Raw genomic sequence first — 27533 nt, 5'->3', positions numbered from 1 at the left:
CAGGAGAAGGCTTCGGTGATTCTGATAGCGCTTGCGTGACCATGCAGGACTTGGTATGCAGACCTAGTGGACATGTCATCTGTCCCACCATGGACACTGCCAATGAGGCAGGATCTTCTAATACAGGGTCCGTTCAAGCATCCAAATTTAGTTTCTCTACGTCTGACTACTTGGAGATTGAACGCTTAATTCTATCAAAGCACGGTTTCTCTGAGTCAGTTATAGATACTCTGATTCAGGCTAGAAAGCCTGTTACCAGGAAAATCTACCATAAGATATGGCGGAAATATCTTTGTTGGTGTGAATCCAAGGGTTACTCATGGAGTAAGATTAGGATTCCCAGGATATTGTCTTTTCTCCAAGAAGGATTGGAGAAAGAATTGTCAGCTAGTTCCTTAAAAGGACAAATATCTGCTTTGTCTATCCTGTTACACAAGCGTCTGGCAGAAGTACCAGACGTTCTAGCGTTTGCTCAGGCTTTAGTCAGAATCAAGCCTGTCTATAAACCTGTGGCTCCATGGAGTTTGAATCTAGTTCTTTCAGTTCTTCAAGGGGTTCCGTTTGAACCTTTACATTCCATAGATATCAAGTTGTTATCTTGGAAAGTTTTGTTTTTGGTAGCTATCTCTACTGCTCGAAGAGTTTCAGAATTATCTACCTTACAGTGTGATTCACCTTACCTGGTGTTCCACGCAGATAAGGTAATTTTGTGTACCAAGCCTGGTTTTCTTCCTAAAGTTATTTCTAACAAGAATATTAACCAGGAAATAGTTGTTCCTTCTCTGTGTCCTATTCCATCTTCGAAAAAGGAACGTCTTTTACACAATCTTGATGTAGTTCGTGCTTTAAAGTTCTATTTACAAGCAACTAAGGATTTCAGACAAACATCTTCCTTGTTTGTTATCTATTCTGGTAAGAGGAGAGGTCAGAAAGCGACTGCTACCTCTCTTTCCTTTTGGCTGAAAAGCATCATCCATTTGGCCTATGAGACTGCTGGCCAGCAGCCTCCTGAAAGAATTACTGCTCATTCTACCAGAGCAGTGGCTTCCACATGGGCTTTCAAAAATGAGGCTTCTGTTTAACAGATTTGTAAAGCAGCGACTTGGTCTTCACTGCATACTTTTGCCAAATTTTACAAATTCGATACTTTTGCTTCTTCGGAGGCTATTTTTGGGAGAAAGGTTTTGCAAGCAGTGGTGCCTTCCGTTTAAGGTACCTGTCTTGTTCCCTCCCTTCATCCGTGTCCTAAAGCTTTGGTATTGGTATCCCACAAGTAAAGGATGAATCCGTGGACTGGATACACCTTGCAAGAGAAAACAGAATTTATGCTTACCTGATAAATTACTTTCTCTTGCGGTGTATCCAGTCCACGGCCCGCCCTGGCATTTAAGTCAGGTAAAAATGTTTTTGTTTAAACTACAGTCACCACTGCACCCTATGGTTTCTCCTTTTTCTTCCTAACCTTTGGTCGAATGACTGGGAGGTGGAGCTAGAGGGGGAGCTATATGGACAGCTCTGCTGTGTGCTCTCTTTGCCACTTCCTGTAGGGAATGAGAATATCCCACAAGTAAAGGATGAATCCGTGGACTGGATACACTGCAAGAGAAAGTAATTTATCAGGTAAGCATAAATTCTGTTATCTGTAGACTAAAGCTCAGATTGGCTCCTCCATATAAGGCAAATATTTTGGTATTGAAAAACAATTTCAGTAAAAAGGATAATTTGTTAAGGTTAATTTGTTTAAAAAAATGTTTTAACTTGGCTGATTTGTTATTCTACAGCAAGACAACAAAAATGTCTTGTAATTACAAGGTGTTTACTGTCCCTTTTTAAAGAGATTGTTTTGTAGCACTGACTTAAACCCTTAAAGACAGAGGACATGCCAGGTACCGTTTACACTACGGAAAGTAATCTAGTGCATGGAAGGAGAGAGAGGGGAATAATAGTTAGGAAAGTGACCTGGGAGGGGGTAGGGAAATGAGGGGGGCAGCTACACTACGGAAAAAAAGTGTATTTATATAAAATATATTACAAAAAAGCCAAAACTTATAGCAAAATAGGTACTGGCAGAGAGCTGCCATTACCTAACATGTTGGGTAGAGAGGGAGGGATTGGGGTGATCTTTGGGGGGTGGGGGAGGGAAGAGAGCTGTTTGAGAGGGGTCAGGGGGTGGGATGTGGGAGGCTGATCTCTACAATAAAGCTAAAATTAACCCTATAAGCTACCTAATTAACCCCTTCACTGCTGGGCATAATACAAGTGTGGTGCGCAGCGGTATTTAGCGGCCTTCTAACTACCAAAATGCAATGCCAAAGCCATATATGTCTGCTATTTCTGAACAAAGCGGATCCCAGAGAAGCATTTACAACTGTTTGTGCCATAATTGCTCAAACTGTTAGTAAATCATTTCAGTGAGAAACCTAAAGTTTGAATGGTGGCCTGAAATATACCAAAATGGGCCTAGATCAATACTTTGGGTTGTCTTATAAAAAAAATATATACATGTCAAGGAATATTCAGGGATTCTTGACAGATATCAGTGTTCCAATGTAACTATTGCTAATTTTGAAAAAAAAAAAAAATGGTTTGGAAATAGCAAAGTGCTACTTGTACTTATGGCCCTATAACTTGCAAAGAACATGTAAACATTGGGTATTTCTAAACTCGGGACAAAATTTAGAAACTATTTAGCATGGGTGTTTTTTGGTGGTTGTAGATTTTGGGGGTCAAAGTTAGAAAAAAAATATTATTTTTTTTAATTTTTCTTTAGAAAGTCCATTTAATGACGAGAAAAAAATGAGAGGAAAATTACAGCTAAACACAAACACTGCAGAAATGTAAAAATAGCCCTGGTCCTTAAAGGGACATTATACACTCATTTTTTTCTTTGCATATATGTTTTGTAGATGATCTATTTATCTAGCCCATAAAGTGTATAGTTTTGCTTATTTTTAAATAACATTGCTCTGATTTTCAGACTCCTAACCAAGCCCCAAAGTTTTATGTGAATACCGTCAGCTACCTTCTCCAGCTTGCTCCTGTTTGTGTAAAGGGTCTTTTCATATGCAAAAGAAGGGGGAAGGGGGGAGTGTCTTATTTGCCACTTGCAGTGGGCTTAACAGCTACCTTTTCAACAGAGCTAAACTGAGAGCTTCTAATTAAGTTTTTAAACAGTTTATACTGGATTTTTATATCAGTATCTGTGCATCTTATTCTTTATAGTAGTGTCTATTACATGCAGTTATATGAAAATTAGTTTATACTGTCCCTTTAAGGGTAAGAAATTAAAAAAATTGTTTGTTCCTTGAAGTAAATGTAAATTTAGATGATAGAAGTGCCCGGTTTTTAAAAATCAGATTAAAAACAGGGGCACTTTAATTTACATTTCACTCGTGTTGTGAAATTACTTACCTTTTAATCTTGACAGCCACTCCAGCGATTCCCCAGGTCGTCGCAAGCCTCTTCATAAGTCAGAAATGACGGATAGGTCATCCGCCAATCACGGCTTCCCCCTCGGGGGAATCAGTGTCTGATTCAACACCGTGATTGGAGGTAGCCGGATTCCTCATGTTAGACCCGGGAAGAGGCTTTGCGAGGGGCGAGGGAAGCTATGCAGCGGCTGTCAAGATTAAAAGGTAAATAATTTACAACACGAGTGAAATGTAAATGTTGATGAATTAAAGTTGGACTAATTGGGGTTTATCAAGCACAATTACTAAACATTAAAGAAATGTTCTTTACTGGTAATTCAAACTTCTTCCACTAGAGGTCCCCATTCGTTTGGTTCTAATTTATTCTTTTGCAGCTGCAGCAGTAAATGTGACCCAAATATAAATCATTAATTAAATTAAAACGAATTATTAATTGCAGAAATCACATATTTTTTAAAATAAATAAATGTATAATTTGTGTAAACTCGCTCTATGTCCTATGTGATAATCTGGTGATATCCCCGTTATTAGACTGCAGATGTAGTGTGTGTTTGCTCACTTTGCATCTGCAGATCCCTTTTTATAGTACTGAGTAAAATAGAGGTTTTACATGGTTCACTGGGGGTTTTGAGACAGGATGGGATGGGTCGAATTCACTATATCGGTCAGTAGTTTTTTTTATGTAGTGCTGCACTGTGTAGTTTGTGGCATGGGATCATTTTCAGCTGTTTTTGATAGTGAAGTTTGCAACTGTGTTTTTTTAATTCTTGTGAATTGGGGAACTTTATATCCACACCTGCAGTGGTGTGAATTAAATATTTGCTTCAAACCTCTCTGTTTGTGTAAATAAGCAAGAGGATATTGTGTTTAAAGGGACACTCAGGCTTTATTAAATTTTCATGATTCAGATAGAGCATGTAATTTTAAACAACTTTCCAATTTACTTCCATTTAAAAAAATGTGCACAGTCTTTTATATTTACACTTTTTTTGAGTCACCAGCTCCTACTGAGCATGTGCAAGAACTCAGACTATACGTATATGCATTTTTGATTGGCTGATTGCTATCACATGGTACAGGGGGAGTGGAAATATATATAACTTTAAAATGTGTTAGAAAAGAATCTACTACTCATTTGAAATTCAGAGTAAATGCTATTGTATTGTCTTGTTATCTTGCATTTGTTGATTATGCAAATCTGCTGTGTTTACAGATCCTTTAAGAAATGGGGGCTTCATCATAAGGGATTTCAGGCTCCAAAAAGTCCTGTCTGATAAAGGGAAAAGTATTGTTTAGTTGTAAACGCCCCAACCCACATAGCCAGACATACCCTCAACCCGATCTTCTCCTCAGGCAACCACATCTCAGTCAACCACATAACCGAACTCCACTGGACTGACCACCACTGTATACACTTCTCCTTCAACAAACCCACTACTCATCTCTGGCATCCCCACCCGCCCCGCAGAAACTGGCACATCACCCAAGAACAACTGCACTCCACCCTGATCAAGTCCCACCCCCCCTGCGACCTCCACTAACGCCAACTCATCCACCTACATTGCTGGATCACAGACTGCGCCAACACCCTCGCCCCCCCTCAAGAAACCGTCCAGCCGCCAGCCCACCAACAAGGCCAGCTGGTTCACCCTCACCCTCCAGGACTCCAAAGGCCACTGCAGACGATTGGCGAGAACGTGGAGATCCAGCAAGTCCCCCTCGGACAAACCCGCCTACAAAGAAGCCATCACCACCCACCACCACCTCATCAAAACCACCAAGAAAGCCACCATCATAGACAGAATCAACGCCAACACCCACAACAGCAAGGAGATGTTCACAGTCATCAAGGAATTCTCCAAACCCAACATCGATACCAAGAACATCCCACCCTCACAGGACCTCTGCGACAACATCGCTACCTACTTCCGCCGCAAGATCATCAACATCTATGATGGCCTCGATCTCCAGAACTCACCATTCACCGCCGACCCACCACCCCCCTCCGTCCACGGACTACCTGGATCCCCCTCACCATGGAGGACACACTCAGAATCATCAAATCAATCCACTTCGGAGCACCCTCAGACCCTTGCCCGCACCACATATTCAACAAAGCAGGCTTTACCCTCGCCCAGGAACTCTGCCTCACCATAAACTGCTCCATCAAACCGGCACTTTCCCAGAAGACTGGAAGCACACAGAGCTGAAACCCCTGCTGAAGAAACCCACAGCAGACCCCTTAGATCCTAAAAACTACTGCCCCATCTCTCTACTCCCCTTTCCAGCCAAAGTAATCGAGAAGGCCATCAATGCACAACTTGTTGACCACATCTTGGACCCCTCCCAATTCGGTTTCAAGAGCAATCACAGCACCGAGACCGTCCTTCTCGCCGCCACAGACGACATCTGTGCCCTGCTCGACCAAGGAGAGACCGCCACCCTCATCCTCCTAGACCTCTCAGCCGCATTCGACACTGTAGCCCACAGAACCCTCCTCACCCGCCTACACGAGGCCGGCATCCGCAATAAGGCCCTGGAATGGATCACCTCCTTCCTCAGCGGCAGAACCCAGAAAGTCAGACTCCCACCCTTCTTCTCCAATCCCACAGCAATCATCTGCGGCGTACCCCAAGGCTCTTCTCTCAGCCCCACTCTCTTCAACATTTATATGGCCCCCCTCGCCACCATCGTCCAATGACACAACCTCAACATTGTCTCCTACGCCGACGACACCCATTTAATCATCTCACCCGAGACCCCGCCACCGCCAAGAAAAACGTCCTCAAAGGACTAACAGCAATCGCGACCTGGATGAACAACAACCACCATCTCAAACCGTCTCGGACCCTCCGAATCCGCATGGGATGACTCCAGGTGGCCCACAGCCTTCGGACACCCTCCAACTCCAACACACCACGCACAAAATCTAGGCGTCATCCTCGACAGATCACTTTCCATGGACCGCCAAGTCAACACCGTCTCTTGGACTTGTTTTCACATACTCCACCTACTGTGAAAAATCTTCAAGTGGATCCCCACCGAAACCAGAAAATCTGTCGCCCTCGTAAGTAGTCAACTGGACTATGGCAATGTACTCTACGCTGACTCCAACGCATCCAGAACACCTCAGCCAGACTTATCCTCTACATCCCTCGCCAAAGCCACATCACCGAACACCTAAGAAACCTGCACTGGCTCCTCGTCAACAAGAAAATCACCTTCAAGCTCCTAACCCACACATTCAAGGCCCTCCACAACATCGATCCTGAATACATCAACCACTGCGTCAATTTCTACACCCCATTCAGACAACTCCGCTCTGCCCACCAAGCACTCGCAGTCACCCCCCCGCATTAAGAAAACAGCTGGAGGAAGATCCTTCTCCTATATGGCAGCAAAGTCATAGAACTTCCTCCCACTGCATCTCAGACAATCCACCTCCCTTACAAACTTCAGGAAGGACCTCAAGACCTGGCTCTTCGACTGAATCGTCTTCCCTTAGCCCCTCCCTCTTTCTCTCCTCCCTTAGTGCCTTGAGACCCTCACGGGTGAGTAGTTCATGCTTTACAATTACCAAATAGAATAGAATAGTGGATATTACAGTTCTTATTATATATGTATGTGAAATATACCTTTGAAATGTGTTGGAGGGTCAGCGTACTGGAATTGACAAATGCCCTCCAGCCTACTGTAAAGTAGGAGTCTGTAAAGATGTCTATTAGAAAAGACTGCTCAGAATATATTGCTTTTTAATTACTGAAACAATTCTGTAAAGGATATTTTTTGTGTGTGTGTTTTTATTAGACTTGTGCACAGACAGTGAATTAGTTTCAGACAAAGCACTACTGGGAGCTAGCTGCCTATTGGTGGCTGCACATATATGCCTCTTGTCATTCGCTCACCTGTAGTGTTCAGCTAGCTCTCAGTAGTGTATTACTGCTCCTTTGACAAAAGATACCAATAGAACAAAGCAAATATAATTATAGATGTAAATTGGTATGCTCTATCAGAACCATGAAAGAAAAAAATGGGTTTTATGTCCCTTTAAAGTTAACTTAGTAGCTAGTGCTACAAGCTGGTAGCAGCACAATTTTTTTTTTTCTCTTGTTAAGTGTTTCCAGTCCACGGATCATCCATTACTTGTGGGATATTCTCCTTCCCAACAGGAAGTTGCAAGAGGATCACCCACAGCAGAGCTGCTATATAGCTCCTCCCCTCACTGCCATATCCAGTCATTCTCTTGCAACTCTCAACTAAGATGGAGGTCGTAAGAGGACTGTGGTGTTTTATACTTAGTTTATTTCTTAAATCAAAAGTTTATTTCTAAATGGTACCGGAGTGTACTGTTTATCTCAGGCAGTATTTAGAAGAAGAATCTGCCTGCGTTTTCTATGATCTTAGCAGAAGTAACTAAGATCCTTTACTGTTCTCACATATTCTGAGGAGTGAGGTAACTTCAGAGAGGGAATAGCGTGCAGGTTTTCCTGTAATAAGGTATGTGCAGTTAAAATATTTTTCTAGGGATGGAATTTGCTAGAAAATGCTGCTGATACCGAAGTAATGTAAGTAAAGCCTTAAATGCAGTGATAGCGACTGGTATCAGGCTTATTAATAGAGATACATACTCTTATAAAAGTGTATTTTAAAATGTTTGCTGGCATGTTTAATCGTTTTTTACATATGTTTGGTGATAAAACTTATTGGGGCCTAGTTTTTTCCACATGGCTGGCTTGAATTTTGCCTAGAAACAGTTCCCTGAGGCTTCCCACTGTTGTAATATGAGTGGGAGGGCCCTATTTTAGCGGTTTTTTTTTGCACAGCAAAAATTACAGACATAGACATCCAGCTTCTTCCTGCATGATCCAGGACTTCTCTGAAGGGCTCAAAAGACTTCAAAAGTCGAATTGAGGGAGGTAAAAAGCCACAGTAGAGCTGTGGCAGTTGTTGTGACTGTTTAAAAAACATTTTTCTCATTTGTTATTCCGTTTTTGGTATTAAGGGGTTAATCATCCATTTGCAAGTGGGTGCAATGCTCTGCTAACTTATTACATACACTGTAAACATTTTGTTAGTGTAACTGCATTGTTTCACTGTTAAAATTTGTGTTTCTTAAAGGCGCAGTAACGTTTTTTTATATTGCTTGTAAACTTGTTTTAAAGTGTTTTCCAAGCTTGCTAGTCTCATTGCTAGTCTGTTTAAACATGTCTGACACAGAGGAACCTACTTGTTCATTATGTTTGAAAGCCATGGTGGAGCCCCATAGGAGAATGTGTACTAAATGTATTGATTTCACCTTAAACAGTAAAGATCAGTCTTTATCTATAAAAGAATTATCACCAGAGGGTTCTGTCGAGGGGGAAGTTATGCCGACTAACTCTCCCCACGTGTCAGACCCTTCGCCTCCCGCTCAGGGGACGCACGCTAATATGGCGCCAATTACATCAGGGACGCCCATAGCGATTACCTTGCAGGACATGGCTGCAATCATGAATAATACCCTGTCAGAGGTATTATCTAGATTGCCTGAATTAAGAGGCAAGCGCGATAGCTCTGGGGTTAGGAGAGATACAGAGCGTGCAAATGCTGTTAGAGCCATGTCTGATACTGCGTCAAAATATGCAGATCATGAGGACGGAGAGCTTCAGTCTGTGGGTGACATCTCTGACTCGGGGAAACCTGATTCAGAGATTTCTAATTTTAAATTTAAGCTTGAGAACCTCCGTGTATTGCTTGGGGAGGTATTTGCTGCTCTGAATGACTGTAACACAGTTGCAATTTCAGAGAAATTGTGTAGGCTGGATAGATACTATGCAGTGCCGGTGTGTACTGACGTTTTTCCTATACCTAAAAGGCTTACTGAAATTATTAGCAAGGAGTGGCATAGACCCGGTGTGCCCTTTTCCCCACCTCCTATATTTAGAAAAATGTTTCCAATAGACGCCACTACACGGAATTATGGCAGACGGTCCCTAAGGTGGAGGGAGCAGTTTCTACTTTAGCAAAGCGTACCACTATCCCGGTTGAGGACAGTTGTGCTTTTTCAGATCCAATGGATAAAAAATTGGTGGGTTACCTTTAGAAAATGTTTATTCAAGAAGGTTTTATTTTACAGCCCCTTGCATGCATTGCGCCTGTCACTGCTGCAGCGGCATTCTGGTTTGAGGCCCTGGAAGAGACCATCCAGACAGCTCCATTGAATGAAATTATTGACAAGCTTAGAACGCTTAAGCTAGCTAACTCATTTGTTTCTGATGCCATTGTTCATTTGACTAAACTAATGGCTAAGAATTCCGGATTCGCCATCCAGGCGCGTAGGGCGCTATGGCTTAAATCCTGGTCAGCTGACGTGACTTCAAAGTCTAAATTACTCAACATTCCTTTCAAGGGGCAGACCTTATTCGGACCTGGCTTGAAGGAACTTATTGCTGACATTACTGGAGGCAAGGGTCATACCCTTCCTTAGGACAGGGCCAAATCAAAGGCCAAACAGTCTAATTTTTGTGCCTTTCGAAATTTCAAGGCAGGAGCAGCATCAACTTCCTCCGCTTCAAAACAAGAGGGAACTGTTGCTCATTCCAGACAGGCCTGGAAACCTAACCAGTCCTGGAACAAGGGCAAACAGGCCAGAAAGCCTGCTGCTGCCCCCAAGACAGCATGAGGATCATGAAATGGACCTAGTGGGGGGCAGACTTTCTCTCTTCGCCCAGGCGTGGGCAAGAGATGTTCAGGATCCCTGGGCGTTGGAGATCATATCTCAGGGATATCTTCTGGACTTCAAAGCTTCTCCTCCACAAGGGAGATTTCATCTTTCAAGGTTATCAGCAAACCAGATAAAGAAAGAGGCATTCCTAAGCTGTGTGCAAGACCTCCTAGTAATGGGAGTGATTCATCCAGTTCCGCGGACGGAACAGGGACAGGGATTTTATTCAAATCTGTTTGTGGTTCCCAAGAAAGAGGGAACCTTCAGACCAATCTTGGATCTAAAGATCTTAAACAAATTCCTCAGAGTTCCATCATTCAAAATGGAAACTATTCGGACCATCCTACCCATGATCCAAGAAGGTCAGTACATGACCACAGTGGACTTAAAGGATGCCTACCTTCACATACCGATTCACAAAGATCATCATCGGTTCCTATGGTTTGCCTTTCTAGACAGGCATTACCAATTTGTAGCTCTTCCCTTCGGGTTGGCCACTGCCCCGAGAATTTTTACAAAGGTTCTGGGCTCACTTCTGGCGGTTTTAAGACCGCGAAGCATAGCAGTGGCTCCGTATCTAGACGACATCCTGATACAGGTGTCAAGCTTTCAAATGGCCAAGTCTTATACAGAGATAGTTCTGGCATTTCTGAATTCGCATGGGTGGAAAGTGAACGTGGAAAATAGTTCTCTATCACCACTCACAAGAGTCTCCTTCTTAGGGACTCTTATAGATTCTGTAGAGATGAAAATTTACCTGACGGAGTCCAGGTTATCAAAACTTCTAAATGCTTGCAGTGTCTTCCATTCCACGCCCGTCAGTGGCTCAATGCATGGAAGTAATCGGCTTAATGGTAGCGGCAATGGACATAGTGCCATTTGCGCGCCTGCATCTCAGACCGCTGCAATTATGCATGCTAAGTCAGTGGAATGGGGATTACTCAGATTTGTCCCCTCTACTAAATCTGGATCGAGAGACCAGAGATTCTCTTCTCTGGTGGCTTTCTCGGGTCCATCTGTCCAAGGGTATGACCTTTCGCAGGCCAGTTTGGACGATTGTAACAACAGATGCCAGCCTTCTAGGTTGGGGCGCAGTCTGGAACTCCCTGAAGGCTCAGGGATTGTGGACTCAGGAGGAGAAACTCCTCCCAATAACTATTCTGGAGTTAAGAGTAATATTCAATGCTCTTCTAGCTTGGCCTCAGTTAGCAACACTGAGGTTCATCAGATTTCAGTCGGACAACATCACGACTGTGGCTTACATCAACCATCAAGGGGGAACCAGGAGTTCCCTAGTGATGTTAGAAGTCTCAAAGATAATTCGCTGGGCAGAGTCTCACTCTTGCCACCTGTCAGCGATCCACATCCCAGGCGTAGAGAACTGGGAGGTGGATTTTCTAAGTTGTCAGACTTTTCATCCGGGGGAGTGGGAACTTCATCCGGAGGTGTTTGCTCAACTTGCCCATCGTTGGGGCAAACCAGAACTGGATCTCATGGCGTATCGCCAGAACGCCAAGCTTCCTTGTTACGGATCCAGGTCCAGGGACCTGGGAGCAACGCTGATAGATGCTCTAGCAGCTCCTTGGTTCTTCAACCTGGCCTATGTGTTTCCACCGTTTCCTCTGCTCCCTCGACTGATTGCCAAAATCAAACAGGAGAGAGCATCGGTGATTCTGATAGTGCCTGCGTGGCCACGCAGGACCTGGTATGCAGACCTAGTGGACATGTCATCTCTTCCACCATGGACTCTGCCTCTGAGGCAGGACCTTCTAATACAAGGTCCTTTCAATCATCCAAATCTAATTTCTCTGAGACTGACTGCATGGAGATTGAACGCTTGATTCTATCAAGGCGTGGCTTCTCCGAGTCAGTCATTGATACCTTAATATAGGCTCGGAAGCCTGTCACCAGGAAAATCTACCATAAGATATGGCATAAATATCTTTATTGGTGTGAATCCAAGAGTTACTCATGGAGTAAGGTTAGGATTCCTAGGATATTGTCCTTTCTCTAAGAGGGTTTGGACAAAGGCTTATCAGCTAGTTCTTTAAAAGGACAGATCTCTGCTCTGTCTATTCTTTTGCACAAGCGTCTGGCAGAAGTTACAGATGTCCAGGCATTTTGTCAGGCTTTGGTTAGGATTAAGCCTGTGTTTAAAACTGTTGCTCCCCTGTGGAGCTTACACTTGGTTCTTAAAGTTCTTCAGGGAGTTCCGTTTGAACCCCTTCATTCCATTGATATTAAACTTTTATCTTGGAAAGTTCTGTTTTTGATGGCTATTTCCTCGGCTCGAAGAGTCTCTGAGTTATCTGCCTTACATTGTGATTCTCCTTATCTGATTTTTCATTCAGACAAGGTAGTTCTGCGTACCAAACCTGGGTTTCTTTCATGTAATTAGCAAGAGTCCATGAGCTAGTGACGTATGGGATATACATTCCTACCAGGAGGGGCAAAGTTTCCCAAACCTCAAAATGCCTATAAATACACCCCTCACCACACCCACAATTCAGTTTTTACAAACTTTGCCTCCGATGGAGGTGGTGAAGTAAGTTTGTGCTAGATTCTACGTTGATATGCGCTCCGCAGCAAGTTGGAGCCCGGTTTTCCTCTCAGCGTGCAGTGAATGTCAGAGGGATGTGAGGAGAGTATTGCCTATTTGAATGCAGTGATCTCCTTCTAAGGGGTCTATTTCATAGGTTCTCTGTTATCGGTCGTAGAGATTCATCTCTTACCTCCCTTTTCAGATCGACGATATACTCTTATATATACCATTACCTCTGCTGATTCTCGTTTCAGTACTGGTTTGGCTATCTGCTATATGTAGATGAGTGTCCTGGGGTAAGTAAGTCTTATTTTCTGTGACACTCCTAGCTATGGTTGGGCACTTTGTTTATAAAGTTCTAAATATATGTATTCAAACATTTATTTGCCTTGACTCAGAATGTTCAACTTTCCTTATTTTCAGACAGTCAGTTTCATATTTGGGATAATGCATTTTAATTTAACATTTTTCTTACCTTAAAATTTGACTTTTTCCCTGTGGGCTGTTAGGCTCGCGGGGGCTGAAAATGCTTCATTTTATTGCGTCATTCTTGGCGCGGACTTTTTTGGCGCAAAAATTCTATTTCCGTTTCCGGCGTCATACGTGTCGCCGGAAGTTGCGTCATTTTTTGACGTTATTTTGCGCCAAAAATGTCGGCGTTCCGGATGTGGCGTCATTTTTGGCGCCAAAAAACATTTAGGCGCCAAATAATGTGGGCGTCTTATTTGGCGCGAAAAAATATGGGCGTCACTTTTGTCTCCACATTATTTAAGTCTCATTTTTTATTGCTTCTGGTTGCTAGAAGCTTGTTCTTTGGCATTTTTTCCCATTCCTGAAACTGTCATTTAAGGAATTTGATCAATTTTGCTTTATATATATGTTGTTTTTTCTCTTACATATTGCAAGATGTCTCACGTTGCATCTGAGTCAGAAGATACTACAGGAAAATCGCTGTCAAGTGCTGAATCTACCAAAGCTAAGTGTATCTGCTGTAAACTTTTGGTAGCTATTCCTCCAGCTGTTGTTTGTATTGATTGTCATGACAAACTTGTTAAAGCAGATAATATTTCCTTTAGTAAAGTACCATTGCCTGTTGCAGTTCCTTCAACATCTAAGGTGCAGAATGTTCCTGATAATATAAGAGATTTTGTTTCTGAATCCATAAAGAAGGCTATGTCTGTTATTTCTCCTTCTAGTAAACGTAAAAAATCTTTTAAAACTTCTCTCCCTACAGATGAATTTTTAAATGAACATCATCATTCTGATTCTGATGATTCCTCTGGTTCAGAGGATTCTGTCTCAGAGGTTGATGCTGATAAATCTTCATATTTATTTAAAATGGAATTTATTCATTCTTTACTTAAAGAAGTACTAATTGCTTTAGAAATAGAGGATTCTGGTCCTCTTGATACTAATTCTAAACGTTTAGATAAGGTATTTAAAGCTCCTGTGGTTATTCCAGAAGTTTTTCCTGTTCCTAATGCTATTTCTGCAGTAATTTCCAAAGAATGGGATAATTTGGGTAATTCATTTACTCCTTCTAAACGTTTTAAGCAATTATATCCTGTGCCGTCTGACAGATTAGAATTTTGGGACAAGATCCCTAAAGTTGATGGGGCTATTTCTACCCTTGCTAAACGTACTACTATTCCTACGTCAGATGGTACTTCGTTTAAGGATCCTCTAGATAGGAAAATTGAGTCCTTTCTAAGAAAAGCTTATCTGTGTTCAGGTAATCTTCTTAGACCTGCTATATCTTTGGCTGATGTTGCTGCAGCTTCAACTTTTTGGTTGGAAACTTTAGCGCAACAAGTAACACATCGTGATTCTCATGATATTATTATTCTTCTTCAGCATGCTAATAATTTTATCTGTGATGCCATTTTTGATATTATCAGAGTTGATGTCAGGTTTATGTCTCTAGCTATTTTAGCTAGAAGAGCTTTATGGCTTAAAACTTGGAATGCTGATATGGCTTCTAAATCAACTTTACTTTCCATTTCTTTCCAGGGTAACAAATTATTTGGTTCTCAGTTGGATTCCATTATTTCAACTGTTACTGGTGGGAAAGGAACTTTTTTACCACAGGATAAAAAATCTAAAGGTAAAAACAGGGCTAATAATCGTTTTCGTTCCTTTCGTTTCAACAAAGAACAAAAGCCTGATCCTTCATCCTCAGGAGCAGTTTCAGTTTGGAGACCATCTCCAGTCTGGAATAAATCCAAGCCAGCTAGAAAGGCAAAGCCTGCTTCTAAGTCCACATGAAGGTGCGGCCCTCATTCCAGCTCAGCTGGTAGGGGGCAGGTTACGTTTTTTCAAGGAAATTTGGATCAATTCTGTTCACAATCTTTGGATTCAGAGCATTGTTTCAGAAGGGTACAGAATTGGTTTCAAGTTGAGACCTCCTGCAAAGAGATTTTTTCTTTCCCGTGTCCCAGTAAATCCAGTAAAAGCTCAAGCATTTCTGAAATGTGTTTCAGATCTAGAGTTGACTGGAGTAATTATGCCAGTTCCAGTTCCGGAACAGGGGATGGGGTTTTATTCAAATCTCTTCATTGTACCAAAGAAGGAGAATTCTTTCAGACCAGTTCTGGATCTAAAAATATTGAATCGTTATGTAAGGATACCAACGTTCAAGATGGTAACTGTAAGGACTATCTTACCTTTTGTTCAGCAAGGGAATTATATGTCCACAATAGATTTACAGGATGCATATCTGCATATTCCGATTCATCCAGATCATTATCAATTCCTGAGATTCTCGTTTCTGGACAAGCATTACCAGTTTGTGGCTCTGCCGTTTGGCCTAGCTACAGCTCCAAGAATTTTTACATTTAGCAGAATCTCATACGAATCGACTTGTGTTGTTTCTTCAAGATCATGGTTGGAGGATCAATTTACCAAAAAGTTCTTTGATTCCTCAGACAAGGGTAACCTTTCTGGGTTTCCAGATGGATTCAGTGTCCATGACTCTGTCTTTAACAGACAAGAGACGTCTAAAGTTGATTACAGCTTGTCGAAACCTTCAGTCACAATCATTCCCTTCGGTAGCCTTATGCATGGAAATTCTAGGTCTTATGACTGCTGCATCGGACGCGATCCCCTTTGCTCGTTTTCACATGCGACCTCTTCAGCTCTGTATGCTGAAGCAATGGTGCAAGGATTACACGAAGATATCTCAATTAATATCTTTAAAACCGATTGTTCGACACTCTCTAACATGGTGGACAGATCACCATCGTTTAATTCAGGGGGCTTCTTTTGTGCTTCCGACCTGGACTGTAATTTCAACAGATGCAAGTCTCACAGGTTGGGGAGCTGTGTGGGGATCTCTGACGGCACAAGGAGTTTGGGAATCTCAGGAGGTGAGATTACCGATCAATATTTTGGAACTCCGTGCAATTTTCAGAGCTCTTCAGTTTTGGCCTCTTCTGAAGAGAGAATCGTTCATTTGTTTTCAGACAGACAATGTCACAACTGTGGCATACATCAATCATCAAGGAGGGACTCACAGTCCTCTGGCTATGAAAGAAGTATCTCGAATTTTGGTTTGGGCGGAATCCAGCTCCTGTCTAATCTCTGCGGTTCATATCCCAGGTGTAGACAATTGGGAAGCGGATTATCTCAGTCGCCAAACGTTGCATCCGGGCGAATGGTCTCTTCACCCAGAGGTATTTCTTCAGATTGTTCAAATGTGGGAACTTCCAGAAATAGATCTGATGGCGTCCCATCTAAACAAGAAACTTCCCAGGTATCTGTCCAGATCCCGGGATCCTCAGGCGGAGGCAGTGGATGCATTATCACTTCCTTGGAAGTATCATCCTGCCTATATCTTTCCGCCTCTAGTTCTTCTTCCAAGAGTAATCTCCAAGATTCTGAAGGAATGCTCGTTTGTTCTGCTGGTAGCTCCGGCATGGCCTCACAGGTTTTGGTATGCGGATCTTGTCCGGATGGCCTCTTGCCAACCGTGGACTCTTCCGTTAAGACCAGACCTTCTGTCACAAGGTCCTTTTTTCCATCAGGATCTGAAATCCTTAAATTTAAAGGTATGGAGATTGAACGCTTGATTCTTGGTCAAAGAGGTTTCTCTGACTCTGTGATTAATACTATGTTACAGGCTCGTAAATCTGTATCTCGAGAGATATATTATAGAGTCTGGAAGACTTATATTTCTTGGTGTCTTTCTCATCATTTTTCCTGGCATTCTTTTAGAATACCGAGAATTTTACAGTTCCTTCAGGATGGTTTAGATAAGGGTTTGTCCGCAAGTTCTTTGAAAGGACAAATCTCTGCTCTTTCTGTTCTTTTTCACAGAAAGATTGCTATTCTTCCTGATATTCATTGTTTTGTACAAGCTTTGGTTCGTATAAAACCTGTCATTAAGTCAATTTCTCCTCCTTGGAGTTTGAATTTGGTTCTGGGAGCTCTTCAAGCTCCTCCGTTTGAACCTATGCATTCATTGGACATTAAATTACTTTCTTGGAAAGTTTTGTTCCTTTTGGCCATCTCTTCTGCCAGAAGAGTTTCTGAATTATCTGCTCTTTCTTGTGAGTCTCCTTTTCTGATTTTTCATCAGGATAAGGCGGTGTTGCGAACTTCTTTTGAATTTTTACCTAAAGTTGTGAATTCCAACAACATTAGTAGAGAAATTGTGGTTCCTTCATTATGTCCTAATCCTAAGAATTCTAAGGAGAAATTGTTGCATTCTTTGGATGTTGTTAGAGCTTTGAAATATTATGTTGAAGCTACGAAATCTTTTCGTAAGACTTCTAGTCTATTTGTTATCTTTTCCGGTTCTAGAAAAGGCCAGAAAGCTTCTGCCATTTCTTTGGCATCTTGGTTGAAATCTTTAATTCATCTTGCCTATGTTGAGTCGGGTAAAACTCCGCCTCAGAGAATTACAGCTCATTCTACTAGGTCAGTTTCTACTTCCTGGGCGTTTAGGAATGAAGCTTCGGTTGACCAGATCTGCAAAGCAGCAACTTGGTCCTCTTTGCATACTTTTACTAAATTCTACCATTTTGATGTATTTTCTTCTTCTGAAGCAGTTTTTGGTAGAAAAGTACTTCAGGCAGCGGTTTCAGTTTGAATCTTCTGCTTATGTTTTTCGTTAAACTTTATTTTGGGTGTGGATTATTTTCAGCAGGAATTGGCTGTCTTTATTTTATCCCTCCCTCTCTAGTGACTCTTGTGTGGAAAGATCCACATCTTGGGTAGTCATTATCCCATACGTCACTAGCTCATGGACTCTTGCTAATTACATGAAAGAAAACATAATTTATGTAAGAACTTACCTGATAAATTCATTTCTTTCATATTAGCAAGAGTCCATGAGGCCCGCCCTTTTTTTGTGGTGGTTATGATTTTATATAAAGCACAATTATTCCAATTCCTTATTTTATATGCTTTCGCACTTTTTTATCACCCCACTTCTTGGCTATTCGTTAAACTGAATTGTGGGTGTGGTGAGGGGTGTATTTATAGGCATTTTGAGGTTTGGGAAACTTTGCCCCTCCTGGTAGGAATGTATATCCCATACGTCACTAGCTCATGGACTCTTGCTAATATGAAAGAAATGAATTTATCAGGTAAGTTCTTACATAAATTATGTTTTTTACCTAAGGTGGTTTCTAACAGGAATATCAATCAAGAGATTGTTGTTCCATCATTGTGTCCTAATCCTTCTTCAAAGAAGGAACGTCTTTTGCATAATCTGGACGTAGTCCGTGCCTTGAAGTTTTACTTACAGGCTACTAAAGATTTTCGTCAAACATCTGCCCTGTTTGTCGTTTACTCTTGACAGAGGAGAGGTCAAAAAGCTTCGGCAACCTCTCTCTCCTTTTGGCTTCGGAGCATAATACGCTTAGCCTATGAGACTGCTGGACAGCAGCCCCCTGAAAGGATTACAGCTCATTCTACTAGAGCTGTGGCTTCCACCCGGGCCTTTAAAAATGAGGCCTCTGTTGAACAGATTTGCAAGGCTGCGACTTGGTCTTCGCTTCACACCTTTTCAAAATTTTACAAATTTGACACCTTTGCTTCTTCGGAGGCTGTTTTTGGGAGAAAGGTTCTGCAGGCAGTGGTTCCTTCCGTTTAAGTTCCTGCCTTGTCCCTCCCATCATCCGTGTACTTTAGCTTTGGTATTGGTATCCCACAAGTAATGGATGATCCGTGGACTGGATACACTTAACAAGAGAAAACATAATTTATGCTTACCTGATAAATTTATTTCTCTTGTGGTGTATCCAGTCCACGGCACGCCCTGTCCTTTTAAGGCAGGTCTAAATTTTAATTAAACTACAGTCACCACTGCACCCTATGGTTTCTCCTTTCTCGTCTTGTTTCGGTCGAATGACTGGATATGGCAGTGAGGGGAGGAGCTATATAGCAGCTCTGCTGTGGGTGATCCTCTTGCAACTTCCTGTTGGGAAGGAGAATATCCCACAAGTAATGGATGATCCGTGGACTGGATACACCACAAGAGAAATAAATTTATCAGTTAAGCATAAATTATGTTTTCTCTTGTTAAGGTGTATCCAGTCCACGGGTTCAGCCATTACTTGTGGGGGATATTCTCCTTCCCAACAGGAAGTTGCAAGAGGACACCCACAGCAGAGCTGTCTATATAGCTCCTCCCCTAACTGCCACCCCCAGTCATTCTCTTGCAACTCTCGACAAGAAAGGAAGTATCAAGAGATATGTGGTGACTTAGTGTAGTTTTTACCTTCAATCAAGAGTTTGTTATTTTTAAACGGTACCGGCGTTGTACTGTTTTACTCTCAGGCAGAAATTGGAAGAAGAATCTGCCTGGAGGTTGATGATCTTAGCGGTTTGTAACTAAGGTCCATTGCTGTTCTCACACATAACTGAAGAGTATGGAAAGAAAACTTCAGTTGGGGGGACGGTTTGCAGATCACCTGCTTTGAGGTATGTTCAGTATATTATTTTTTTCTAGAGAGATGATAAGGTCTAGAAAATGCTGACAATGCCTGGTATATTTGAGGTAAGCCTGATACAGTGATTTAATGACTGGGATCATGCTTACAAGATAAGGGTAATATTCATGTTAACTCTCATATTACTTAGTGTAAAAACGTTTGCATAACTTACAGAAAAAACGTTTTTTCTCTGAGGGTGATAAATCTTTATTTGGGGCCTAGTTTTCCACATGGCTTGTTAGAATACTCCTAGGAGTACATTTTTAAGGGCCTCTGGCATTGAGTGCATGGTGGGAGGGGCCTATTTTCGCACACTTTATGCGCAGTTGATATTCAGACTGAGACATCCAGCTTCCCTAAAGGAGTCCTCTGGCATCTAGGACCACTATAGAGGGTTTTTTCCCTGCAAAAATCGTGTTTAAGGGCAGGTAGGAGCCACAGCAGAGCTATGGCAGTGTGTTTGACTGTTTTTTAACGGTTTTACAGTTTTTCTTATCCGGTTTGGGGCCTAAGGGGTTAATCATCCATTTGCAAGTGGGTGCAATGCTGCTTTAGTCTCTTATACACACTGTAAAAATTTCGTAGAGTTTACTACTTTTTAACACTGTTTTGCAGTTTATGTGTTAGTTTTTTTCTCTTAAAGGCACAGTACCGTTTTTGTTTAATTGCTTTTTCACATTTATTAAAGTGTTTTCCAAGCTTGCTGGTCTCATTACTAGTCTGTTAAACATGTGTGACATAGAGGAAACTCCTTGTTCATTATGTTTAGAAGCCATTGTGGAACCCCCTCTTAGAATGTGTACCAAATGCACTGACCTTTCTATAAGTTATAAAGACCATATTATGGGTTTTAAAGATTTATCACCAGAGGTTTCTCAGACTGACACAGGGAGGTTAAACCACCTAGCTCTCCCAATGTGTCAGAACCTTTATTTCCTGCGCAAGTGACGCCAAGTACATCTGGCGCGTCCAATGCGTTTACCTTACAAGACATGGCAGCAGTTGTGAATCATACCCTCACAGAGGTATTGTCCAAACTGCCACGGTTACAAGGAAAGCGAGACAGCTCTGGGGCTAGAACAAAACAGAGCTTTCTGAAGCTTTAGTAGCTATGTCTGATATACCCTCACAATGTACAGAAGCCGAAGCAGGAGAGCTTCTATCTGTGGGTGACATTTCTGATTCAGGGAAGGCGTTACTTCAGTCTGACTCTGAAATGACAGCATTGAAATTTTTTTTTTTTTTTTCAAAATAATTTTTATTGAGGTAAGACAACATACATAAACAGATTCTTGAGAAAACAGCATGGCAACATGCCCATATGACATACAGTAAAGTTTATACAGCTAATAAAACAGACATGTCCTCAAGACTATATATCCTATACAGGTCTAAACCTGGAAGCACATTATCCAGCCATGAATGTTACCTCTTTTTACAAAAGTACATTTTCTATCGGACATTGAACATGCAATATAACAAATAACCAGTTTTAAGCCTAGATTTCGGTAGTAATTTCTTAGTATACTCAGGCTTATACTTGTCCATAATAAGGAAATTAGTAGTATCAGTAATATACATTTTTTCACAGAACCCCCTGAAAACACGCGAAAATATGTGGTATATACCTCGTGTGAAAATTAGCGACCACTCTAGGGCCACAGGTGTTAAAAATAGGAATGAGGTAAATGTAAGGGGTTATAGCTGCAGGGACCCTCTAGGGCCCAATATATAAAGCTTGCTCGCCCGATACTACTATACCATAGTAACCTCTATAGTAACCTCTATTTTTTTCCCTCCTTAATAACCAAGGCCACTTACAGACCCCGCAAATGTATAACTCTAGTCTGAGGGATTGTGAGCCACTCAAGCCCCCTTCGGGCCTGCACTTTAGTTCAAAATATGCAACAGTTATAACAACCTAAGCAGAGAGCCAAAAGCTCCCAGGAAATCAAGAGCCATTAGACAGAGGAGCATATTGACATGTTGAACTTAGTCTCAAATCTAATTTTCTACACAAATCTTAAGACTAACAAAGTGAGCCAGTATTAGTCCCTGAAATATATGTATATATATATAGTGGGTAGTATGAGTTCAAAAGTTAAAAGGAAAGTTAAGGCCTCCACAAAGGACTAAAAATGGTAATTCTTGTCCTAATCTTACTATAATCTATAGGTACCATATGTAGCAATTTTGAGTAGGGATCCTACTATATAACTAGACCCCAGATATCTATTCACTAAATCTCTAGATACTCCAGAGTATTCCAGGGGAAAAATGTGCCCTAGCTGCACAGTCTCGGCCGCAGACAGCGCACCCAGGTTGCTAGGGAACTAAAGACATCTATGTGATAAAAAGCAAGCTACTCATTTATAAGGAGGCTTCCCCTACTACCCACTAAAATAGACAGAGAGTTACATATGAATTAACGTTGTGCTCAGGCTAAAGAGATAAATTCAGAGAGCTATAGTATAGCAAGGCCCACATAATCAGCTCAGTTAATGGCACACATATGAGGTAACATCTAGATATAGAAATTATATTAGACATGTGAACGCTAAAATGCACCCCAGCAAGATATCCTTAATATACACGCTGCATCAGCTATAGAACTCCTATCATGACTAAGTATAATAGCACCCTTAATACACAGAATTGATAATGAACTTAGACAGATAACACAGTGGAGTTCCTCTTGTAAACACATATATGGAGGTAGCACAGTTAGGAATCTTAATGACACTTACAACAGAACAGGGGGTATTAACCAGAATTTGAGTACAATACAAGCAGTCTCTCCTCTATTCGAGTGAATAATATATAAAGTCCATCATTACTACAGGAAATAGAGACATGACGGTTTCCATTCACACTTATAGTAGCCATACATAACCTCCTTATCGGAGCATCGGACTCTTGGTCGTCATAAAATAAATAGGGTCGCAACTCGCAACCCCCTGAACCGACAGTATGTTGGATGTTTAGGCAGGAACATAACAGACAAGAACCGTCTCACCTACTTTAACAGTCCTCAGCTGCCAACAAGTTGTAAGAATTTATCCTACCTCTGTTCTATTATGAGAAATGTCCCAGCAGTTCATATCTTGTTGCAGGGCGGCTTGCCAAAACAGATGTAGCATATCGAAGTAACGCCCCAGGACATCCATGTAACAGGGGTATTGATAGGAATGCCCAGCCGGGCCTTTTACCTCCTGAGACGTAGTGCCGTGATCTCTAAGCGATCCAGCACCAGAAGGGCCAATTCCGCTCTCACACAGGTCAGCAGGGGAACATCCCGAGCCGGGGCGCCGAGAGTAATCCTCCACTGATGAGTCTCGCACCTCCTTGTGTTCCCCGGGTCGCCAGTAGGTGTCTGTAGGATCGCCCCAAATAACCTCCGCTGGCTCAAAGTCCCGTTCTGTAAAGTGTCACACGGGAGGAGGGGGTCAGATAAACTCTGCATCATGCAGCTACTATCTCCTGCCGCTGGACAAATTTCTGAGCTTACGCTCTGCAGCTCAGGGAACCGCAATGCTCTCCATGACACCTCTCCCCACGTGGCAGCTCTATCATTCGTAGATAATATAATTTTGTCTATTCTCGCACATATTTTCATCTCGTAGTCCTCCATCAGAGCCTTGAAAACACAATATAACTCCTCCATGGCAGTAAAATAACAAATGAATGCAGAGGCACAGTGTTTACTCTGCTCACCCAGTTCCCTGGGGGGGGGGGGGGGTGCTGAGTACTCTTCCTTACAGGCCGCCAAGAGATCTCCCAGCAATCCAGTCTGGGAGGCCTCTGTCCTTTTAAATATAGGTATCTTTCAATCCAGCTGAGAGTCGGCTGCTTAAATAGATTCAATTTTAGGCTGGATGGGTGCACAAATTGTCATTTACAAGGCGGATTGCAAATCATTTGGACAGAGCTCCCAGTTTAGCAGCCATCTTGGGCTTTGAATTATATTTATCATAAATTTTGTTTTTAATTTTAAGTTCTTTTAACTGTACATACCACATTGCAGTTTGACAGATGACATTGCACTCATAATTTCATATATTGTACTTCTTGCATAGAATGGCAATTTATTTTTGTAGGTTTTACATGTTGTTGATGTTGTTTTTTGTTTTTTTTTCTTTTAAACTAATCCTCTCTTAGTGTCACCAGTGGTTTTATTTCATTTTTTTTTTAAAGGGTTATATCCTTTACCATTTTCTGTGTGCTCACTGTGCCTTCTATACACACTGCTGTTTTGTAGAGTTTCCTGCCACGTTTAAATTTAAGCTTGAACACCTCCGCTTGTTGCTCAGGGAGGTTTTAGCAACTCTGGATGACTGACACCATTGTAATCCCAGAGAAATTGTGTAAAATGGACAAATACTTTGCAGTGCCTGTTTACACTGATATTTTTCCAATCCATAAGAGGTTTTCAGAAATTATTACGAAGGAATGGGATAGACCAGGTGTACCGTACTCGTGGCAGACGGTCCCTAAGGTGGAGGGAGCAGTCCCTACCCTAGCTAAGTGTACAACTATCCCCGTTGAGGACAGTTGTGCTTTCCTAGATCCAATGGATACAAAATTAGAGGGTTTCCTTAAGAAAATCTTTATACAACAAGGTTTTATTCTCCAGCCTCTTGCATGCATTGCCCCAGTCACTGCTGCAGCGGCTTTCTGGTTCGAGTCTCTTGAAGAGGCTCTACAGGTGGAGACCCCGTTGGATGATATCCTAGACAGGCTTAAAGCTCTTAAGTTAGCCAATTCATTTATTTCTGACACAGTTTTTCATTTAACAAAGCTAACGGCTAAGAATTCAGGTTTTGCCATTCAGGCGCGTAGGGCGCTATGGCTTAAATCCTGGTCAGCTGATGTTACTTCAAAGTCTAAGCTTCTCAACATTCCCTTCAAAGGGCAGACCCTATTCGGGCCTGGACTGAAGGAGATCATTTCTGATATTACTGGAGGAAAAGGCCATGCCCTTCCCCAGGATAGTTCCAACAAATTAAGGACCAAACAGACTAATTTTCGTTCCTTTCGAAACTTCAAGAGTGGCGCAGCTTCAACTTCCTCTACTGCAAAACAAGAAGGAAATTTTGCCCAGTCCAAGCCAGTCTGGAGACCTAACCAGGCTTGGAACAAGGGAAAGCAGGCCAAAAAAAACCTGCTGCTGCCTCTAAGACAGCATGAAGGAGTAGCCCCTGATCCGGGACCGGATCTAGTTGGGGGCAGACTTTCTCTCTTTGCCCAGGCTTGGGCAAGAGACATCCAGGATCCCTGGGCTCTGGAGATTGTTTCCCAGGGATATCTTCTGGATTTCAAAGCCTCATCTCCAAAGGGGAGATTTCATCTCTCACAATTATCTGCAAACCAGATAAAGAGAGAGACATTCTTACGTTGTGTTCAAGACCTTCTGGTTATGGGAGTGATTCACCCAGTTCCAAGGAAGGAACAGGGGCAAGGATTCTATTCAAATCTGTTTATAGTTCCCAAGAAAGAGGGAACTTTCAGACCAATCTTGGATCTCAAGATCCTAAACAAATTTCTCAGGGTCCCATCCTTCAAGATGGAGACTATTCGAACCATCCTACCTATGATCCAGGAGGGTCAATATATGACTACCGTGGACTTAAAGGATGCTTATCTCCACATTCCGATACACAGAGATCATCATTGGTTTCTCAGGTTTGCCTTCCTAGACAGGCATTACCAGTTTGTGGCTCTTCCCTTCGGATAGCCACGGCACCAAGAATCTTTACGAAGGTTCTAGGGTCTCTACTGGCGGTTCTAAGGCCACGAGGCATAGCGGTGGCTCCTTACCTAGACAACATTCTGATACAGGCTTCGAATTTTCAAATCGCCAAGTCCCATACGGACATTGCTCTGGCATTCCTGAGGTCTCAGGGGTGGAAGGTGAACGAAGAAAAGAGTTCTCTCTCCCCTCTCACAAGAGTTTCCTTCCTAGGAACTCTAAGATTCAGTAGAAATTAAGATTTTTCTGACAGAGGTCAGGTTGTCAAAGCTTCTAACTTCCTGCCCTGCTCTTTATTCCACTTCTCAGCCGTCAGTGGCTCAGTGTATGGAAGTAATCGGCTTAATGGTAGCGGCAATGGAAATAGTTCCATTTGCCAGCCTACATCTCAGACCACTGCAACTTTGCATGCTCAATAAGTGGAATGGGGATTACACAGATTTGTCCCCTCTGCTAAATCTGGATCAAGAGACCAGGGATTCTCTTCTCTGGTGGCTATCTCGGGTCCATCTGTCCAGGGGAATGAGCTTCCGCAGGCCAGAATGGACTATAGTGACGACAGATGCCAGCCTTCTGGGCTGGGACGCAGTCTGGAACTCCCTGAAGGCTCAGCGTTCGTGGACTCAGGAGGAAGCCCTCCTTCCGATAAACATTCTGGAACTAAGAGCGATATTCAATGCTCTTCAGGCTTGGCATCAGCTAGTTGCGGTCAGGTTCATCAGATTTCAGTCGGACAACATCACGACTGTAGCTTATATCAACCATCAGGGGGGTACAAGGAGCCCCCTGGCCATGTTGGAGGTTTCAAAGATAATTCTATGGGCAGAGGTTCACTCTTGCCATCTCTCAGCTATCCATATCCCAGGAGTAGAGAACTGGGAGGCGGATTTTCTAAGTCGGCAGACTTTTAATCCGGGGGAGTGGGAGCTCCATCCGGAGGTATTTGCCCAGTTGATTCAACTATGGGGCAAACCAGAACTGGATCTCATGGCGTCTCGTCAGAACGCCAAGCTTCCTCGTTACAGGTCCAGGGATCCCAAGTCAGCGCTGATAGGTGCTCTAGCAGCGCCCTGGTCCTTCAGCTTGGCTTATGTGCACCGTTTCCTCTGCTCCCTCGTCTGATTGCCAAGATGAAGCAGGAGAGAGCTTCGGTGATTTTGATAGCTCCTGCGTGGCCATGCAGGACTTGGTATGCAGATCTGGTGGACATGTCATCCTTTCCACCATGGACTCTGCCGCTGAGGCAGGACCTTCTACTTAAAGGTCCTTTCAAACATCCAAATCTAATTTCTCTGCGTCTGACTGCTTGGAGATTGAACGCTTGATTCTATCAAGGCATGGCTTTTCCGAGTCAGTCATTGATACCTTAATTCAGGCTCGAAAGCCTGTCACCAGGAAAATCTATCATAAGATATGGTGTAAATATCTTCATTGGTGTGAATCCAAGGGTTACTCATGGAGTAAAGTCAGGATTCCTAGAATCTTATCCTTTCTCCAAGAGGGATTGGAGAAAGGATTGTCTGCTAGTTCCTTAAAGGGACAGATTTCTGCTCTGTCTATTCTTTTGCACAAACGTCTGGCTGAGGTTCCAGACGTTCAGGCGTTTTGTCAGGCTTTAGTTAGAATTAAGCCTTTGTTTAAACCTGTTGCTCCGCCATGGAGTTTAAATTTAGTTATTAAAGTTCTTCAAGGGGTTCCGTTTGAACCTTTGCATTCCATAGATATTAAACTTTTATCTTTGGAAAGTTCTGTTTCTAGTAGCTATCTCCTTGGCTCGAAGAGTTTTGGAGTTATCTGCTTTACAGTGTGATTCGCCTTATCTGATTTTCCATGCAGATAAGGTAGTTTTGCGTACCAAACCTGGGTTTCTTCCTAAGGTAGTATCTATTAAGAACATCAATCAGGAGATTGTTGTTCCTTCATTATGTCCTAATCCTTCCTCAAAGAAGGAACGTCTTTTCCACATGGGCTTTTAAAAATGAGGCCTCTGTTGAACAGATTTGTAAGGCGGCGACTTGGTCTTCGCTTCACACTTTTTCTAAAATTCGATACTTTTGCTTCTTCGGAGGCTATTTTTGGGAGAAAGGTCTTACAGGCAGTGGTGCCTTCCGTTTAAGTTCCTGCCTTGTCCCTCCCTTCATCCGTGTCCTAAAGCTTTGGTATTGGTATC

General features: G+C 42.4%; 1 protein-coding gene across 1 annotated transcript in view; it reads left to right on the top strand.

Annotated features, from left to right (window-relative positions):
• STXBP4 (syntaxin binding protein 4) overlaps window positions 1-27533 on the top strand; it is a 736191-nt gene that overhangs the window by 25347 nt on the left and 683311 nt on the right. The gene's annotated exons all lie outside the window — the stretch shown is intronic.

Source organism: Bombina bombina, chromosome 1 (assembly GCF_027579735.1).
Source record: "Bombina bombina isolate aBomBom1 chromosome 1, aBomBom1.pri, whole genome shotgun sequence".
In the NCBI taxonomy this organism is placed as follows: Eukaryota; Metazoa; Chordata; class Amphibia; order Anura; family Bombinatoridae; genus Bombina; species Bombina bombina.
Note: the sequence above shows the minus strand (reverse complement) of the source record. Positions and strands in the feature narration are given on the sequence as shown.